Source organism: Lynx rufus, unplaced genomic scaffold, assembly GCF_022079265.1.
Source record: "Lynx rufus isolate CCGP_SWC_20201006 ecotype Redwood Valley unplaced genomic scaffold, mLynRuf1.p SCAF_6, whole genome shotgun sequence".
NCBI lineage: Eukaryota > Metazoa > Chordata > Mammalia > Carnivora > Felidae > Lynx > Lynx rufus.
This window is the reverse complement of record NW_025814878.1, coordinates 73,239,022-73,260,635: the sequence shown is the minus strand read 5'-3', so window position 1 is coordinate 73,260,635 and position 21,614 is coordinate 73,239,022.

Here is a 21,614-nt window from a genome sequence, read left to right as displayed (position 1 = left end):
CCTTGTAGGTGAAATATAGTTGGGTATGCTTATTTTATCTATTGTGATTATCTCTGACTTTTAATTGGAGCATACTGCCTCAATATTGAAGGCAATTTGTTATCTTCTAGTTCTGTAGTTAGAAGTCCTTCATGGATCTCACTGGCTAAAATTGTTGGTAGGGTTGTGTTCCCATGGGGAGTCTTTAAAGGAGAATCCATTTAACTTGCCTTTTCTACTGTCTAGAGGTTGTCTATATTTCTTAATTCTTAATGCTTTTCTATCTTCAAAACCAGCAACATAGCATCTCTCTGACCTGGCTTCCACAGTCACATATCTTTCTCTGATTCTCTTCTTCCTCCTTCTTTCAATTTGAAGGAACCCGGTAATTACATTGGGCCTACTCTGATAATCCTGGATCACTCTTTATCATAAGGTCAGATAGTTAGCAACCTTAATCTCAATTGCAATTTAATTTCCTCTTTCCCATGTAGCCTATAATAACCACAAATTCGAGAGATTTGGACTTGGACATCTTTGGAAGGGGGCCATTGAATAATTGCCTACTACAGATCCTAAGGGGCGGTTTGGTGGGGACTTAGGTCAGTGGGGGCTAATAGTCCCATAATCTACCCTATTTTTTTTACTATTAGTAAATGTCCTGTAATAGAGTTAATTCCATGTCAACATAATTGTATCTTATTACAGTGGAGGGAAACTTGGCTTCAGATTATTCCACTAATTCAAAGAGGATGTCTTCACTGCTAAGAGAAACAATGAGCTATGTTATTCACATTCCCAAATTTATTGGACTTTTCTCTGGCATCCATCTCTACATCACTCACGGCTAACAGAAGGAGCGATGAGGTAACACTAGCACCTTTTATCCGTATTTACTGGTTCATAGAGAACCTACTGGTGTCTCTCCCTCAGAAAATTTTATTTTTTTCATATTTTGCTCTAACCATCTATGTCTCTGAAGAAAGAAAAAGACATTGGGAAAAAAGCTATAGTGTGGAAAATTTCTTTTAGAAACCACACATGTCAAAATATGATTATCTTTAGGTTGGCATATGTGTATTAAAGAAAGTTTTTTAAGGTTTTAACCTTTCACTTTTCATTGGTTTGTTTGGAATTTTGAGGGATTTGGGTCAGCAACTGCATAAAACCCAGCTGAGATAGAATGGTTCTCAAAAATGACTAAATTATACTACATCCTTTCTTAGTTTTAATCATTTCTATTAATCATTGATTCATTTAGTTCATTTTGTTATTATTGAATTGGGATTTCAAGTATAGAGCTTTTCATCTTTAACTTTATTCTTCCTTCTGAGGTTGAAAAACATATGCATTTGTGTGCATACATACATGTAGATATTAAATAGAATATGCATATAACAATTTTCCACTTAGAGTCAGTTATTCTAATATACTTAATAGATAGGATTTTTTATTTGTGTTCTTGAAAATTTGGTATGTTTATTTTGTATAGATATATTTTTAATTTATAGAAATTAGGTCATGTTTTATATCTCATTCTTCATTTTCTTTTATTAATTGACATTACATTTAAAAATGATACATCCATATTTTTTATTTTTATGATTACATTTAGTTCATTGACATGAACTTCTTCATAATTCTCCACATTGTATCCATGATACCTTACTTATACAGCCTTCTGATGACAGGGAGAAGATTGGTTGCCTCCAAATCCTTGACATCAAATATGATGTGGCAGTGAACATTCCACCATGTGTCTACTTAGGTACCTATTTGAGAATTTGTTTGAGTCTGTACCCAGGAGCAGAATTTCTGAGTTAAGTGGTATATACATATTCAATTAAGTTCCCATTCTCTAGAATGGTCACACAAGCCTTTATTCCCAACAGTAGTGCATCACAGCTCCTATCTTCTACAGTTCTGCCAACAAGTCATTATTCTAAGAAATTCCTAAACAAAAGGCAACCATTTAAACAAAATGAGAGTATATGTATCAGAAATATGGATGTTTAATTCACAATCCTTTTTTAAATTTGAAGCAATAAATACCTGAAAATACCTTATAAAAGATAAACTCACTAACTGCAACATGAGAATTTCTATCAATTCAAATTATACTATTTATTCTAGATATTGAGGGGCAGACTTAATCATTTATGTTTACATAGGTGTAGAGGAGTGGGAAAATGTAAACAAGATGACACAGAGAAGATTTATAGTACAGCAATAAGAAATATTTTGATGTAATGATTATTCAAAGTTATATTGTTAAACTGTGTCACACCCAAAACCAACAGCACACTGTATACACTGTATGTTAGCCAACTTTACAATAAATTATATTAAAAAAATAGAACACTTTAGGAAATGAAAAAAAAAATTTTTTAATAAAATTAATTTTAAGTGACCAAAAAACTGCATCGTTTTCTCTGACACAAGTTGTCTTATCTTTGTCTTTAAAAATGTTGGTTTAGGGGCACCAGGGTGGCTCAGTTCATTGGGTGGCTGACTACAGCTTAGGTCATGATCTTGCTATGAGTTCGAGCCCTGCATTGGGCTCTGTCCTGAGTGCTCAGAGCCTGGAGCCTGCTTCCAATTCTGTGTCTCCCTCTCTCTCTGCCCCTTCCCTGCTTGCTCTTTATCTCTGTCTCTCTCTCTCAAAAATAGTAAACAATAAAAAAATTTTAATGTTATTTTATAACATAAAATATTATACTTATTACCATATTTGATAGTTATTTTCTTTGCCTGTCCACTTCGACAAATTTAGGTTTGTATCAGTCCATAATTTATTCTTAGAAATTGTCTAAAAAGATATGAGGGATTTTTTTAAAAATTGGGATTATAGTTCAAAAAGTGTTATGATAAATAAAAAAGTAACTAGAAAAATATTTATCTGCTAAGTGAATTTGGGAAAACTGCACACTAACTGATTGAAAACATTGAATTATAAAACAAGTAGGCTTTGGCTTGATAACATTGGTTTAAGTTTATTAACTGTGATTCTAAGAAAAATCAGAAAAACTGTCTATATGATACAAATATTTTGACTTTTCTTCTTGTTTAATTAGAAGTTTCTTGGGTTAATGTAAAATGGGGAAATCAGATAATATGACTATGAATGGCTAAGTAGAAATGTGGATATGGTGCTCTTTTAAATTATTAAATCTCTAGAGAAGCACATCAATATGAAATATATGCTAATGATGAAGAAAACAACATGCCATAAATATACCAGTGAATATTTTAGGGAAATGGCATACTGTGGAATATAGAGCTACACTGCCATAGCTCCTTTATCAGGGCATTTGAGAATCAAAGGGACAGGAGGTGATGCCTCTAATCTGTATAAGATCTCAAAGAGAAATGTCTCAAGATTCTTATGTTTTATTTTCCTTAATCACTCACCACAGAATATTATTCCATATACATGGCAACATTAATAAGTCTTCTCTTCTGACCAGCATAATTATCCCCACTGATTCTGCTCTTTGAAAGGGCTCAAGAAGTGGATGCTGGATAGTGACCAAAGAAGGCTGTCTTTGACTGGGAAGTAACCAACTCTACCAACTAGTGCTTAATGAAGCTGAAGGGCTTAGCATGGATGCCGTTTACATAGCTTCATGCTTTCAGCAAGGCCAAACCAATATTTTGCTTCATGAACAAACTTCTGAAGTTGTATACAATATTTTTGGAACCTTCTTTTTCTCCACTGGGGAACTCTGTAATGTTCATTTTTAATGCTTCTCCCCTGTCCTCCCCCCTACACACAAAAAAGTAAAACTACAGGAAGAGAAGATTCGTAATGCACTCACTGTAAGTTCTGAGTCCTCCCCTCTCACACACACATTCACATGTGTATAGTTATCCCCCAAGATGCTTCAACAATTGAGATCATTTTATCATGTTCTTCAATTTTTCTGAACTCTTCACAAAAATGTTTCTTGATTATTCTCAGTCTTTAGTAACATAGTAGTCTATAAAGTATTATGCATCACAGTATTGTATAGAATAGCAATATAACAATAAAAGGAGAATGTAATATATAATCAAAGAATTGTTTATAAATTGTGACATTTCCTTACAAAGAATGCTATGTAGCCATTAAATATTTTTAAATGCTTCAATTGCCATTCCTTATCTATCATTTCTAACATGGAATTTCACAGTATGCTGAAAGTTATAAACAGTATAAATACATATGGTCATTTACTGTGATTGTATATAAATATATTTCTATGCATAGATAAAGCCTTGGTAAATATGTAACAAAAGTATTTACAGTGGTTATTTCTGGACTGACTACTAGATACATTTTTTTCTTTCCCTTTTAGACTTTCCAATATGCCTGAATTTTGTGCAATAATATTACTTTTATAATACAAAGAAAACTATTTTTTTTTTTCAACGTTTATTTATTTTTGGGACAGAGAGAGACAGAGCATGAACGGGGGAGGGGCAGAGAGAGAGGGAGACACAGAATCAGAAACAGGCTCCAGGCTCCGAGCCATCAGCCCAGAGCCTGACGCGGGGCTCAAACTCACGGACCGCGAGATCGTGACCTGGCTGAAGTCGGACGCTTAACCGACTGCGCCACCCAGGCGCCCCCAAAGAAAACTATTTTTTAAATGTTAACATTAAAATATTTTATTTTTTTATTTTACTTTTTAAATATAATTTATTGTCAAGTTAGCTAACATACAGTGTATACAGTGTGCTCTTGGCTTCGAGGGTAGTTTCCCATGATTCATTGCTTACATACAATGCTCAATGCTCATCCCAACAAGTGCCCTCCTCAGTGCCCATCACCCATTTTGCCCTCTCCCTCAGCCCCTCATCAATCCTCAGTTTGTACTCTGTATTTAAGAGTCTCTTATGGTTTGCCTCCCTCTCTGTTTTTAAATGAAATGTGACATATAACTCCACAATGAGACGTGCATAAGCAAAATATAGGACAAAATATATTCCAGCTCTTAGGACACTGAAAGCCTTATTGTTGCCTCACCAACATACATTTCTGAAACAGAATATTTTATTTATTTATATTTATTTATTAGACAGTTTGAAGCATATCATGTGAAAAGAATTTTCTTCTTAAAACACAATTTTTTTAATGTTTATTTATTTTTGAGAGAGAGAGAGAGTGTGTGTGCAAGCAGGGGAGGGGCAGAGAGAGAGAGGAAGACACAGAAACCAAGGCAGGCTCCAGGCTCTGAGCCATCAGCACAGAGCCCAACACAGGGCTTGAACCCACGTACTGTGAGATCATGACCTGAGCCAAAGTTGGACACTTAACCAACTGAGCCACCCAGGCACCCCATATGTGAAAAGAATTTAATAGGTGGTGACAATACACTGTAAATAAGACAAATTAGTCTCTCTTTTTTGTTGTATGTATGTATGGATGGATGGATGGATGGATTTTATTTATTGTCAAGTTAGCTAACATACTGTGTAATCTTGGCTTCGGGAGTAGATTTCTGTGATTCATTACTTACGTACAACACCCAGTGCTCATCCCAACAAGTACCCTCCTCAATGCCCATCATCCACCTCCCCTACCCCCTCAACCTCCCACCCCCATCAACCCTGTTCTCTGTATTTAAGAGTCTCTTATGGTTTCCCTCCCTTTCTGTTTGTAACTTGTTTTTCCTTCCCTTCCCCTATGGTCTTTTATTAGGTTTCTCAAATTCTGCATATGAGTGATCATCTATCTTTGTCTGACTTATTTCAATTAATGTAATACTCTCCAGTTCCATCCATGTTGTTGCAAATGGCATGATTTCATTCTTTTTCTTTGCCAAGTAGCATTCCATTGTACATATAAACCACATCTTCTTTATCCATTCATCAGTTGATGGACATTTGGGCTGTTTCCATAATTTAGCTACTGTTGATAGCCCTGCTATAAACATTGGGGTACATGTACCCCTACGAATCAACACTCCTGTATCCTTTGGATAAATTCCCAGTAGTGCAATTGCTAGGTCATAGGATAGCTCTATTTTTGATTTTTTGAGGAACCACCATACTGTTTTCCAGAGTGGCTGCACCAGTTTGCATTCCCACCAACAATGCAAGAGAGTTCTCCTTTCTCCACATCCTTGCCAACATCTGTTATTTCCTGAGTTGTTAATTTTAGCCACTCTGACCAGTATGAAGTTGTATCTCAATGTGGTCTTGATTTGTTGTATGTTTTCTAAAGAGATTGGTAATAAAACAGTGGACAGGGGAAGTTGTCTCTATGTTCATCTTGTTGAATTTTATAACTATTACCCTTAAAGTATATCTCAAAATAATTGTGCCATAACCTTTTTTGTTTTGTTCTGTTTCTTGAACTATATAATTTGAAGTGTCCATGATGACCTGTCATTGCTTTTGTTGAATCTAATAATATTTTCTTAATACAAAGGTTTGTTGAATGAATAATTTTCAACAAATTTTCTCCTAAGTATTTCATAAGTTCAAAATGTCTGACCTATTCCACTTCTAATGTACACATACTCCTTGTCAAAGTTTCCAGAATTTGGGTAAAATTATATACAGTGAAATGCACACATTTTAAAAGTATGATTCAAGTTATGATAAATACATAAAATCATGTAACCACAACTCCAAACAAGATATACAACATTTTTATCATCCCAGAAAGCTTCCTTGTTGATCTTTCCAGTCACTCACATGGGCAATCCCTCTTCTGATTTCTATTATCTGACTATATATGTATGTGTGTGTGTATATATATATATATATATATATATAATGGAATAATATATATTCCATATATTATAAATGGAATCATTTTGTACTCTTTTGTGTCTTGACATAATATATATGACATAATGTGTGTATGACATACTTTGAAATTTACCCATTTAACTCTTGTTGAACTACTATTCATTCTTTTTTATTGCTAAATAATATTTTATTATGTGACCATACTTTGTTTACTTGTTCATTTTTTTAAATGTTTTTATTTATTTTTGAGAGACAGACAGAGAGAGAGAGAACACACAAGTTGGGGAGGGGCATAGGGAGAGAGGGAGACCCAGAATCTGAAGCAGGCTCTGGGCTCTGAGCTGTCAGCACAGAGGCTCGAACTCGTGAATCGTGAGATCATGACCTGAACCAATGTCAGACGTTCAACCATCTGAGCTACCCAGGCACCCCTGTTTATCTGTTCTTTTGCTGATGAACATTTGAGTTGTTTCAAGTAGTAGGCACTTACAAATAAAGCTGATGTGAACATTCATGAACAAGTTTTTCTTTTTTAATATGTATTTTCATTTTTCTTGGGTAACTATATAGTCAAGGGTTTTCTGGGGAGGTATATGTTTAATTTTTTTAAAAAATGACAAACTTCTTTCAAAAGTGGTTGTACATTTTTATTCTGGTATCTGTAATGTGCAAGAGTTCTAGTTTCTCTGCATTCTTGACAATACTTGTCAGTGTCAGTCTTCTTAATTTTAGTCATTTTGTTGGTATGAAATAGTATTATATGTTGTGTTAATTTCTTTGATGAATAAAGGTCAACTTTGTCTTATTGGTCTTTGCATCTGTTATTTTAATAAATGTCTGTTCAAGTTCTTTGCCCAGTGAAAAAACTGTGGTTGTACTAATTCAAAAAGATACATGAGCCCCTATGTTTATTAGAGCATTATTTACAATAGTCAAGATATGGAAGTGTCCATCAGTAGGTGAATGGATAAAGAAGATGGGGTATATATATAAAGGGATATTACTCAGCCATAAAAAAGCATGAAATCTTGCCATTTGCAACAATGTGGATGGGTCTAGAGGGTATAATGAAACAAGCCAGAGAAAGACACATATCACATGATTTCACTCATGTGGAATTTAAAAAACAAAACAAAGAAAAAAGAGACAAATTAAGAAATTTAGACTCAAATATAGAGAATAAGATGGTGGTTACCAGAGGGGTGGTAGGTGGGAACATGAGTGAAATAGGTGAATGGGATTAAGTATCATGACGCACCTGGGTGGTTCAGTCCATTAGGTGTCCAACTCTTGATTTTGGCTCAGGCCATGATACCACAGTTCATGGGATCAAGCCCTGCTTCAGGCTCTGTGCTGACAAAGAATTCCTGTTTGGTAATCTCTCCCTGTCTCTCTTTCTCTGCCTGACCCCTAACCCCTCACTGGTGTAGGGTCTCTCTCTCAAAATAAATAAACTTAAAAAAAAAGAGTACATTATCATGATGAGCACTAAGTAATGTATAGAGTTGTTGAGTCATTGTATTTTACACTTGAAACTAAAGATAAAAAATAAAATAAAATAATGAAAATAAATTTAATTTTTTTAATGTTTATTTTTGAGTCAGAGAGAGACAGAGTGTGAATGGGGGAGGGGCAGCGAGAGAGGGACACACAGAATCTAAAGCAGGCTCCAGGTTCTGAGCTGTCAGCAGAGTCTGATGTAGGGCTCAAACTCACAAACCATGAGGTCCTGACCTGAACCGAATTCGGACACTTAACCTACTGGGCCCAACAGGCACCCCTGAATATAAATTTTAAAATGTAGTTGTTTTTCTTTTTTGATATTGATTTGTTGGAGTTTTTCTATATTTCAGATCAAAGTTTTTTGTTAGATATATGTATTGTAAATATTTTCTCCTAGACTGTGATTTGCCTTTTCATCTTCTTAATGGTGACTTCTGATTAGCAGAAGTTTAACACTTCTGTTTGTTTCAAGTTTTTACTTAAATTATAGTTAGTTAACATGTAGTGTAATATAGTTTCAGGAGAATTTAGTGGTCCATCACTTACATACAACATTCAGTGCTCATCACAAGTGCCCTCCTTAGTTCCCATCCCCCATTTAGCCCATCCTCTGACATGTTGATGAAGTCTAATTCATCTACATTTACATTCAATTGCTGCTGTAACAAACTTTGCAGTTTCAACAACACAAATATACAATTTTAAAGTTCTATAAATCTAACATGGGTCTCAAAGAGCTAAAACCAAGAGGTCAGCAGGCTACATTCCTTGCTGGGGGCTCCAGGGGAGAGATCTGATCCTTGTTCATTAGCATTGTTGGCAGGATTCAGTTCCTTGCAATTGTAAGGACTGGGATCCTATTTTCTTGTTGGCTGCTCACCAAAGGTGGTTCCCAGATTCCAAAGATTTCCTGCATTCTTTGGCTCATGACTCCTTCCTCCATCTTCAGAGCCAGAAATGATGGATTGAGTCCCTCTAACACCGTGAATGTCTCTTTCCTCCTTCTGTCTCACTCTTTTTTGACCCAGTTGCTTTTAAGCACTCTTGTTGTTCGATTGGGCCTACCAGATAATTTCCCTACTCAAGGTCTCTATTCTTTATCACATCTGCAAAGTACCTTTTCACATGTAAGGTAATATTCACAGATTCTGGAGCTTAAGGAATGGACATATTTGGAAACCATTATGCCTACCAAATGATCAATTTTGTTCATGACTAATGCCTTTTATGTTTCAAGAATTGTTTGCTTTTTCTATTAGGACAAATTTTTTTTATGATGCATTCAATAAGTTTTATAGGTTTAACTTTTATGTTTAAGTCTATGATCCATTTCAACTTAATTTCTGTGTGTAGCGAGAAGTTTGAAGTTGAGGTTAATTTCCATTCATTTATCAATTTTTCACAATGCTGTTTGTTGATAAGACTTTCCTCATTCAATAGATTTTGGGTCTTTGTCAGTAAAATTCATTGATGGCATACATGTAGATATATTTCTGCACTGGATATTCTAGATATTTTTGAATCACAGTAAATTTGGAGTCATTGGTCCTCACTTTACAGATAATTCTAACTCCCAGAACTTTTTTTCTCTATTTACACCTAAAATGTCTACTTTGTCCTGTATTGTTATTATCTGTCTAAAAAAAAACTTTAGGGGCGCCTGGAGTGGCTGAGTCGGTTAAGTGTCTGACTTCAGCTTAGGTCATGATCTCATGGTTCATGGGTTCGAGCCCTGTGTCAGGCTCTGTGCTGACAACTCAGAGCCTGGAGCCTGCTTCAGATTCTGTGTATCCCTCTCTATCTGCCCCTCCCCAACTAGCACTCTGTCTCTGTCTCTCAAAAAATAAAACAAAAAAAAAAGATAAAAAAAATTTTTTTTAAAGATTAAAAAAAAACTTTAAACTTCATCATGTTAATTAGCATTTTTCTCTGAATATTTGAGGGATTTTTTTCCCCTAAATATAAAATATGTAGATGACCACAGTGCCATGTCATTTACTTAATGTCAAATGTTTAAAAATTGTTTTAAATTCTTTAAAAAGCTATACATATATATATATATATATCACACACACACACACACACACATATATATATATATACGTATAAGTATATATATACACATATATATACACATACATACCAAGGTATTTTCCCCAACTCCCAAAAAGGAAGAAAGATTAGACCTTGTAGTCTTCAGTTGTGAGGCTACATTTACTTAGATGTACTGATAGCACTTCTTTCTAAATGTGTGTTCTGGACAAGTAGGGGAAGATTGTTCTAGAGACAACCTTCTGCACACACATGCAGATAGAGCCAGAGCATGGCTTTGTTCTGAAAGCTTTTGTCCACCAAAGGATTTGGTCAGATTTCCTCAAAGAAGAGGTGATTTGATGCTATTGTTTTAAGAGGGCAGAGGAATTGACACATCGCTGGAGAATCACTTCCCCAGTATTGGGAGAGATAGACTAGAGTTTCTGGTTTCTTGGAAAGGTAGAGACTCTGCCCTATTCACACAGAGTAGCATGGACAGATCTGCTATATTGTATCATTCCAGGAGTTTCTATATACATAGCACAGAGAGCGAAAATGTCCCCTATAGTTTTGTATCTCAGGGTCTCTACAACACAGAGCTAGCAAGACCTTGTAAGAAGATGGTTACATAAATGCCTGTACAAATTTGCTACTAAGGCTATGGACTTACAGAAATGGTGAGGGTTGAAAGGTTAACCTGTGGTCAGATGAGAGAAAATCATCTACACAGCCTGTCTAGACCACATTGTCAGATACAGTAATTGACAGTATCATTATTTAATAAGAATGCTGATAATGGTCATTATGTTTTGATTGCAAGCGACTCTTCTTATTTTCCCACAAGTTTTAAGGTGATTGGCATTGGAATCTGAACCAAGGAAGGAGGAAGGAGCCATGCAAAACAGGAGATCTAGAATTTATTGCTGTCACAGGAAGTGAGGATTAGAATTAGATTGATTTAATTAATAAAAAATAAAAATAACAAGAGTAAATGTAAAACTGTCAAATTTATATATACTTATGTCATACAATTCATATTGTAGGTGTTTTTTTATTTTTTATTTTATTTATTTATTTTTTTTTTGTAGGTGTTTTTTTTTAATTTCTCTTTGTCCTTAATTCTATACTGTTAGTTTTTGCTAATCATTAAATTTACTTAAAGTCATGATCTGAATTCTAAAGCATATTTCATAATATGGATGCACCATATTTATTTAATCATTGCTGATTAATTTTTAATAGTTGTCAAATTATCTTTAAGAAATAGTATATAACTTATTCTCCCATTCATCAGTGCTTGGCTACGGTGCCAATTACATCTCTCAGACCTGAGTTCATCTTGTTTCAGCTTGAAAGGTGAAAATGGCAATGATTGCTTTTCCCTTTATTTCTTTTTTTGAAAAATGTTTATTTATTTTGAGAGAGAGAGAACGAGTTGGGGAGAGGGGCCAAGTGAAAGAGAGAGAATCCCGAGCAGGCTCCACACTATCAGCACAGAGCCCACTGCGGAGCTCGATCCTCTGAACCGTGAGATTATGACCTGAGCTGAAATCAAGAGTGGGATGCTTAACTGACTGAGTTACCCAGGCACACCTTCCCTTTATTTCTTTTAAGAAAACTTTTAGAAAACTTTCTCCCTAGAAAACTGTTTCTATTTGTCAAAATCATTGGGATCATTTTGCATAATTTGTCCAAATACTTATTAAGTATCTCAGTTCAAATGAGAGATAATTATGATACTTACAGAATATCAACTGGTATGCTTTCTTCATTAGCAGCAACCCACTTACAAATACTTTACAAACATTGTTTTGACTTAAAGACCTAAGAATCCAGCAGATTTATTCTCATTTTAGGTTATTTCATTAAAAATTTGAAAGGGCGGGCCTACGCCGGCCGACTCCATCTTGTTCTGTGTCCTTCACCTAGACCACGCCTCCTCCCCTTGAGTAACCTCCAGCTCACCCGTTCAAACTTCCTGATCAAAACACACCCAGCGACCTGCGTAACAGGACTCCGACCCTTCCCCAGCCAATCAGCTGAGGCCACAGCCATTACCTCACCAACTGCCCCTAGACCCCTATAAAACCTTTGTGCTTTTGAAACTCGCTCTCTCTCCCTGGTATCTCACCGCTGCGTCGGTGCAGGTAGGGGATTGAGCTCGACCTAGCTCGAATAAAGGCTCTTTTGCTTTTGCATCGGACTCGGCTCCCTGGCGGTCTTTGGGGATCACAAATTCTGGGCATAACATATTCTATGAGTAATTTAGAGTTCTATTATTCCAATTCATTAAGCACAAATAGATTTTTCTAACGTGCATTCTCATATCATTCTGCTTCTCTTTCTGGAGTAACTATAACAGGATTTGAAGCCAATAGATGATGATGATATGCCTAGTTTCTAGGTATTCCAAGTATCTTGACTATAGCCTTAGCCTGGACTGAAGTTTCCTGAATATTTTTCTTGTTCCATAAACTTGTATGGAATATAACCCATAAGTTTTGGTCTGCTTCTTGTAATGGTGACACCAGGCTCAGTGTAAGTTATATTCAATACAATTCAAATAGGACAATCAAAATTAACTGGAAAGAAATGTAAAATTTAATTAAAGTCTTAATGCTCAAGGGTATTTCATTTAAAACACACATCAAATTTTTTTGAAAATCACTTTCTTTTGCCTGTTCTCTCTAATAACAGCTAGCCCAAAATCTTTCCCCAACTCTGGTCTATCTCCCCTTAAATTGCCTTAAATTTAGATGCTCAAGCTGTGTATCAGGTATCTATTGTTATGATAATGTTGCAAAGCAACACAGCAAACCCCAGGCATATAAACAATAAACCCTTTTTAGCTCACAAAACTGAAGGCTTCATTGATTTGTGCTGGGTTCACCTATGCATCTGTCGTCCCTTATAGGTCAATGAGGCAGCTCTGCTGAGTTTAGCCAGGCTTATTCACATGCTGGAATTAGCTGGCTATTGATTGATCTAGAATGATCTGGATTGGTATGGCTGAGGGCATTTGGGTTTGTTACATGTGTCTCATCCTTTAACAGTCTCACTCAGACATGTTCTTTGCATGGTGATGAGAGAAGGCAAGAAATATTAAGCTAATTGCACTTTTCAAGTCTCTGTTTTCATTACATATGGTAACATCTTTTTGGCCAGAACATGTCACCTGGAAGAATGAAAATTCAGAGTGGAAGAGTTAAATGCAATGAGCCTCCTTGTAATGTAGATAGTAGAGAAGAATCAAGGCCATTAATGCAAACAATAGGCCCAAGGAAGTTTTATTTCTCGTGTGTGTGTGTGTGTGTGTGTGTGTGTGTGTGTGTGTTTGCGTCTACCCTGCTGCAATCTCTCCTCTCCCAATAGAACTACCTCCATTTGCCCTCTAATTTACTTTGGTTTGTATAATTAAAATAAAGTAGTTAAGGTAGAACTAACATCGGTGTGGGCATGTGAATTAAGAGTAAGTGGAGGGGAAATAAATAAAATGCTGCGTAATGTTTGGGAAAAGGGAAAGAGGCTGTGAATTTTTCACATGTTAATGTTTTTATCTTGTCACCAAAAAAGTAATGTTGGAAAGAACAGATCCTAAGAGCTTGTTCTTCCACTGAAGAAGCTACCCCAGAGAACAGCTCAGACTTTGCTCCTAGCTATTAGGGAGTCATTACTCCTTGGCCTGCTCATCTGAATGCAATATTATTCAAAATCAGTTATCCCACTGGAGCAATACTATGGCCCAGATGGTTGAATTATAACATCTCCTCTTCCATTTTTTCCAGCTCGAATAATTTCTCTCAAGATTAATGGTGAATAACTGTGGGGTGAAAACTAGGATTTTATCAGTGCTTGAATAGATCCAAAGTTTTCCTCAGAGGTACGTTAGCAGTCCACGACATTGTAAAACTGGCATATGGGGAATAAGACAAGTCAAATCCTTGATTTTTACAAGAAAATATAATTTTCCCCCAGGACTGCCTGATATTCAAAGTATGAATCATGAACTATGGGTTATAGAAACAGAGAGAAATGCCTCCGCTTATTAATTTTATATTCTTTGGAGTTTCAATTAATAGCATTATGTTTTAATTACCTTCTCAATATAATGGAGGCAGTAAGATTTTTTTGAATAAATACACTAAAATGAACACTTTCAATGCAATACCTTGTAACAGGCGTATCAGTACTCTTGACTTTGGTTCTTCTCAAAAGTCCAGCCAATGTATACTCTGGACAAACTGACTAAAAGGAATGATAACCATTTTTTTTCCACTATGACAGTGGTTCTTGGCCTTGGCTGCATGTTAAAATCGCCGGAGGAGTTCATGTAAAACTGTATGTCTGAGATCTACTACGGACCAATGAAGTCAGAATCTCTAAAGAGTTTCTTTCAGCTTAGGTATCCACGTTTTTTGGCAAAATTCCCTGGGTGACTGTGATGTACAGCGAAGGTTCAGAACTATTGCTCTCAGCCAGTGGTTCTCAGTGTGGCTCCTAGAGAAGCAGCAGCAGCAGCAGTTGCAGCACCTGGAACCTGTCCAAAATGCAAATTTGCAGCCTCTTTCCCAGAGCTGCTTAAACAGAAATGATGGGGGTGGAGAGAGTGCCTGGGTGGCTTAGTCAGTTTTGGCTCAGGTCGTGATCTCATGGTTCATGAGTTTGAGCCCTGCATAGAGCTCTTCACTGACAGTGCAGAGTCTGCTCGGGATTCTCTCTCAAACTAAATAACCTTAAAAAAAAAAAAAAAGTAATGGGGGTGGACAACAGCAGGGTTGTGTCTTTTTTAAAAATATTTATTTATTTATTTTGAGAGACAGAGATAGAGGGCGAGTGGTGGGCAAGAGGGAGAAAATCCCCAGAAGGCTCCTGCAGCTGTCAGTCTACAAACAGCGAGATCATGACCTGAGCTGAAACCAAGAGTTAGACCCTTAACCGACTGAGCCACCCAGGCATCCCAGGGTTGTGTATTAATAAGCCTCCCTGTGATTCCGATGCACAGTGAAGTTTGAGAACCAATGATGGAATCAATGGTGATCAAATTTAATGGATAAAAGAATCACCTGAAGTACTTGCTCAATACATGGATTTTGTCAATACTCCCAGAACTTTCCACTAAAAAAGTTAATTTTACTGTTGTAAAATATAATTTAATCTAAAAATGACCCCAAAATGTCAAGTGGAGGGTTCTGTCCTCAGAGATTCTAAATCAAAATGTAGCAAACTACATTTTTAAAGCATCCAGGAGACCCTATTCCAGAAGACCAATCTCTAATATGAGTAGTATGATCTATAGTTCTCTATCACTGTAGAACACAGAGTCTGTATATATGTGTATGTGTATTTGTATGTATATGTATATGTATATGTATATGTGTATATGTCAGTACCCTAACCAATGACCTGTCTGCTCTTTTTCCCATATCTTCACAGAAATGCCTTCATGAAAATATACCTTCAGGCTATGTTTGGCATAATATTCTTAAGGGTTAAAATAATAGTTCAGTAACAATAATAATTGTTCAGTAGTTCTATTTATAAAACCAATATAATGTATTATAATATATTTCACTTTATATATACAAATATATATTTATACATATATAGAGAGTTGTAAATATAAAAACTATACTTTATAAGGATAAAATTCATTTCTAAGTAAATTATCTTCTATACTGATTACTGAAACAAATTTGCTTATTCAAGCAATTAAATTTAAAATATTTCACTTTAGCTCTAACTGCCAGAGAACTCAGAGACACACTTAGTATCAATTGCAATAACTATATTGACCTAAGTGTTTGATATTTTCCCCCTCATAGTATTTTTATATTGGCAATTTTATTGAATGTATCCTTTGTTATATCACCTTAAACTCTTAATGAATATAACAAGATGAGAAATACTGTAACAAATACTAACCTTCAAAGTAATTGAAATCCCATTTAAGACATTCGATTATCCTGAGGTAATGAATGTAATACACTGGTTTAAGAAATTCTAAGAACAGGAATATCAAGTACTGGCCAGTTTTTAAAAAGACAGCTGGAAATAATTTTTCAGACACAAATGTGGATGTGTTCTTTGTGTTTAGTTAAAACCTGTAGTCAGCACATTGTGTCAATTGTCTGAATACATTTGACAATATAGATGACAAGACTTATGAGAATTCAATTTCTGGGTTTCTATGAGAAAAAAAATGTAATCTCCAGATTGTGGAAAACTGTGTGGCCTGTTGACCTGAATGCTCCTGAGCCTGGAACTATAGCTCTGAGAAACTCTTGTTGTGTGGCTCACACCCACAGACTGGGCAAGTCTCTGGTTGTTTCTGAGTAGAATTGTTCTTAGCACATCCCTGTGGACTAACAGTCAAATTTTTAGTCTCCATACAAGAAGACTTTAGAACTTCCGACGTAAGTATCAGAATATCCACAGTTTGTTTTCAATAGGCCTCTTAATAAGTGAATTAGGCTCACAGCCATGATGTGCCTAAAAAAAGAAGAAAAAAGTTAAGTGGGAATATATCAAACTATAGACTTATAGAAGGATTTCATTTTGTTTTTAAAGGCAGTCAAGTTTATGAATACTTCCTTAGAAATTCTCTAAGAGATAGTAAATCAACATATTTTACATATTTTCCACACTTCGCTAACCTTTTATTAAACCAAGGATTCCAACAATGCATGTAAAAATTCATTTCTTTATCCATAGAACTCCATGGAATAGTCTCTTCATGTATTATGGTGAAAAAAATACCACTGAAAAGACAGATGTTTATGATTATCTGTTTCTAGAGAACATGTGCCTCTGAGTATGCCACGTGCAAGGGAGAGTCTCAGCATACAAAGTGGCCTGATTTCTATGTCTATACAAGGAGTTTTATTTTCAAAATATTAGAAATACTTTTAAATTTAAGAAAATTACAATTTTTTAAAAAATAAAAAAATTATTTTTAAAAAATAAAAAATATTTTTAACCATGTCTTATCAGGCAGAGAGAGCTTTTGCAATGCTAACCACTGTCAAAAGTTGCTGACTTTTCAGCTGAGCTAACCCATTTTTAAGTACTTGTGTATATGTTTTATATTTTTGGACCTTCAAGTGTAACACATAAATTCAAGAACAGGACACCTAAACATATACCTTAAGGAATCAGCTGTACTGCCATTTTTTTTAAATAAAAAGCATGAAATGAATAAATCATTAGGTTGTTAAAGGGCCTGAGCGTTCGGCAACACTCTATGAATAAATTTCAATAACCTCAGGAAGAAGTCTAGAAGGTGGCTAGGTTTGGCGTTGATGAAGAGAAGTCTCTGGTCTGTAGGCTTGTATTAAAGAATCCGACTCCATTTTTGATGGCTGACTGCTAATAGCTTTCAAGTATCGCCATATTGCCCCACACCTGAGCAAGTTAAGGAAGTCCAGGTGCTCCCTGCTTTGGCACACGTGAGAAATTCAAACTTTGAAATGTTGGTCCACAAGGGAATTGTCATTCTAGCCCCACCCTGTAACTACCATAAAACCCCAAACAAGTTTCTCCTTTCTCCCCTCTCAGCCATTTTCAAGCCTATTTGAGAGACAAGCACACTGTCCCCAGAAATGCCCACTTTGTAATAAACCTTTCAGTACACTCTTGGCTCAAGAGTGGCTTCATCAGGTTGAAAAGCTGAACCAAGTTTGGGAATGAGGGTCCATTCCTCCTCTGTGGGGTGATTAAAACAATATTGAATTATACATTATGTCCCTGATTTGGAAACTAAATTTTATAGCTTAAATGAATTTCCTCTTTTTATTTAAGAGAAAAATTGATGTTCAGGCATCGATGTTCAGGCAAAATGTATAGCTTGGCTAACAGTACACTTTGATTTACAGAAGGGTTTGGTTGAGACCTAGGTTCTACCATGCTGATATTTTTCTAGCTCACATCCCTTACTTGAACAGAACACTTAAAAGTAAATGCACAAATGTTAATGGTATAGAAAGAGTATGAACACTTTATAAAAGGAATTTATTGTACATGCATATTTTAAAAGCACTGTCCTCACCTTTATGTAGTTTCTACTGTTGTGAACCTCAAACTTCCATCATGCTATCAATCAGTTTATTAAAATTTGTTGGCTATTTTCTTTAGTTCATCCTCCTTGCTTAAATTGTTACATTTGTAGTTATTATAGCTTTTCCTGCAATCTTCTCTTTATTATTTAAGATGCAAAATTTATATTAAGTCAGGAGTCATTAGGTTAATAGGTCCATGAGGGCATCAATTCTGTCTTCTTTGATCATTGTTCTCTCCAGTGCCAAGAAAAATAAAAGGGATTATCATGTATAAATATTCAATAAAGATTTTTGAATGTATGGATGAATGCATCAAAAATCTCTGAAAAAGTATAATACAGCCTCTATAAACTTGGAGACTCTCACATTTTGCAGTAGAAACTTAAAAAAAAGTCATTCAAGTCAAATTGTTTGCTGCTTTTATTAATAACACTAATTGCTTATTAGGTATTTATCTTCCCCAGCATTGGGCGAATTACTTTAATTGTATTATTTAACATACTATCCTACTGATTTTATTTCCATTTTATAACTAAAAAATATCTCTTACAGAGGACAATTAGTGTGCCAAATATTTCTTTCATTTCTTCTTTTTTGTATAGCTTGGTGAACAAGACTAGTAGAGATTTAGATTCTGCCCCTTCCTGAATAGTGGAACAAAAATAACAGTAAAATTGGAGCATTTCTTGTAATCCCAGGTTTTAGTTGAGTCTGGGGAATAACTAGAACATAGCAGCTGACCCAGAATCTAAGTCCTGGTCAAAATTGACTTGATGAAGTAATGAATTTTCATCCACAGTCCTTCCCTGTATGATTCAGTTCTATATATTATTTCATTCGCGTGTTATTAACACATATTTATTAGGTGCCTGTTCCATGCCGGATACCATGGTAATCAATGGTGACCAGTTATGATCCCTCTCTTTGTGGGACCTTCAGCCTAGTGGAGAGGAGGGGAGAAACAGACAAGAATCAGGTTAAAAGAGTAAATATCTTATTCTAAATAAAAGTTTATATTATATGAACAAAAAGTTATTCTACAAAAAAAACCCACACATACACAATAAGTTGTCATAAAGAGTGAATGTATTATATGCTACCTGATAAGAAAACTTGATCAGAGACTAAACTCTTTCCCAGAACATCCTGCCTCAGAGGATTATACTCAGCTGAGATTCTTCAAAGCGAAGCTATGTTATGAAGAACAGTGATACTTTCAAACCCCCACCCTAAGGTGGTCACAGGAGCATCCATGCACCATGCACCTGAAAGTACAGGTCAGCTCAGTTGAATGCTAGTTGTAGTACTCAATGTCCCATATCCCAAGAACTCCTTTAGTTCCAGGCAAAACCCTGGTTGGATCATTTTAGTTGGATTATTAGTGTCTTTCGTTGTGCGTAAGTTTACTAAATTGCAGATACAAGTAGTGCTCTCTTTTATCTTTAATGAAGCTAATATAATGGCTCCTCATCTGTTTGCTTGTTTGTGTTAGCCTTCAGTTGGCTTTGAAGTCAGGAAGAGAAGGGTGATATTTATTGGGTTCCCCTAGATTTCCAATTATCACATTTACCATCAAAGTTTTAAACCCAGCTGTCTGCTTTTTATCCCAAGCATTCCTTTTTTTTTAATTCTCCCTCTCATTCTTTTAAACCTGTGCTTGTTTTTCTTTCATAACACATAACCCATAGACAAAAGAATCTTTCAATGATCTAGAGATTTTGGTTCCTACAATCTGAGACAAATTATGGCAGGGAACCTAGCTATTTCATTTACTATTGTATTCCTAGGAATTAGAACTTTACATAGATATCACTAAACAATGAAAGTATTTCTTGAATGTTAAATTCTCTTCTCTTGAGCTAATACTCTTTTTTAAGATGCCTCATAGTTATCTTCTTTCAATTTGTTTTTATAATTATGTGTATGATTTCTTAGATTTGTACACAAACTGGATTATATCACAGACAGGTGTGGCTTCAACTCAAATCCTAGGAGCTGAGATGACAGAGGTCTGCTTGTACACATTCCTGTTTACTTTCTGCTCAAATTGTTCCCATCATAAGGATGTTCATGTATTTTTCTTCATGATATTTATTTATTTTTTTAATTTTAGAGAGATAGAGCATAAGCAGTGGAGAGTGGCAGAGGGAGAGAGAAAATCTTAACACTAGGTGTGGAGCCCGATGTGGGGCTCAATATATGGTTATGGGATCTCATAACCCTGAGATCATCACTTACTTGTTCTGAAATCAAGAATCAGACACAACCAACTGAGTCACCCAGGAATCCCTTCGTTGTATTTTAAAATCTATATAAACAATATATATATAACTGAGAATTATTTATTTGTCTAAATATGTGAATCATTCTTACTCTCACAGTGATATATTCTTATTTGGGCCAGTTGCAAGGCACAGAGATGTCTAACATAATGCTGCTTATGCTATTGTCATTTGCCTTTTTATATGTGTATCACTGAGTAAGATTAACAGTATAAAAACTACTAGGAGATCCAAAAGGTTGTTATCTTTATGTGCCCACCACTGAAAACACCCCTCTTGAACAAATTCTTAGAAATACCATGAAAAAAAAAGAGTTCAACTATAGTTTTATATTAACTAACTTAAAAAAAAGATTTAATTTCATAAAATTGGCATATATGCAGTTGAATAGGTATTTTGCTTTACTACTTTTAACAAATGTGAAATATGACTCTTTTCTATTGTCTTTCGTGAAATTTTACATATTGCCTTTTGTGAAATTTTAACTTCTGTGCTATATGAATCACTAACTTAACAAACTAGTATTTATTAAGGTCTTCTTATGTGCCAGAAATTACACAGTCTCTTCAGATGTTTATTTATTTTTTTTTTTTTAATTTTTTTTTCAACGTTTATTTATTTTTGGGACAGAGAGAGACAGAGCATGAACGGGGGAGGGGCAGAGAGAGAGGGAGACACAGAATCGGAAACAGGCTCCAGGCTCTGAGCCATCAGCCCAGAGCCTGACGCGGGGCTCGAACTCACGGACCGCGAGATCGTGACCTGGCTGAAGTCGGACGCTCAACCGACTGCGCCACCCAGGCGCCCCATCTTCAGATGTTTATACAATGCAACACTTCTGATCTCTAGGCACGTGCGTTGTTGAGCAGAGAAGACCAACATATAAACAAGTATTGATACAATGGAGGTATGCAGGGAGGGAAGAGAAATATCTGGTATTTCTTAGCTACTGTAGGAAATTTTATTAAATATCAGTTCATTAAATCAGAGCCATTTTCTCTTTTAACAGATAAGAAGCCTA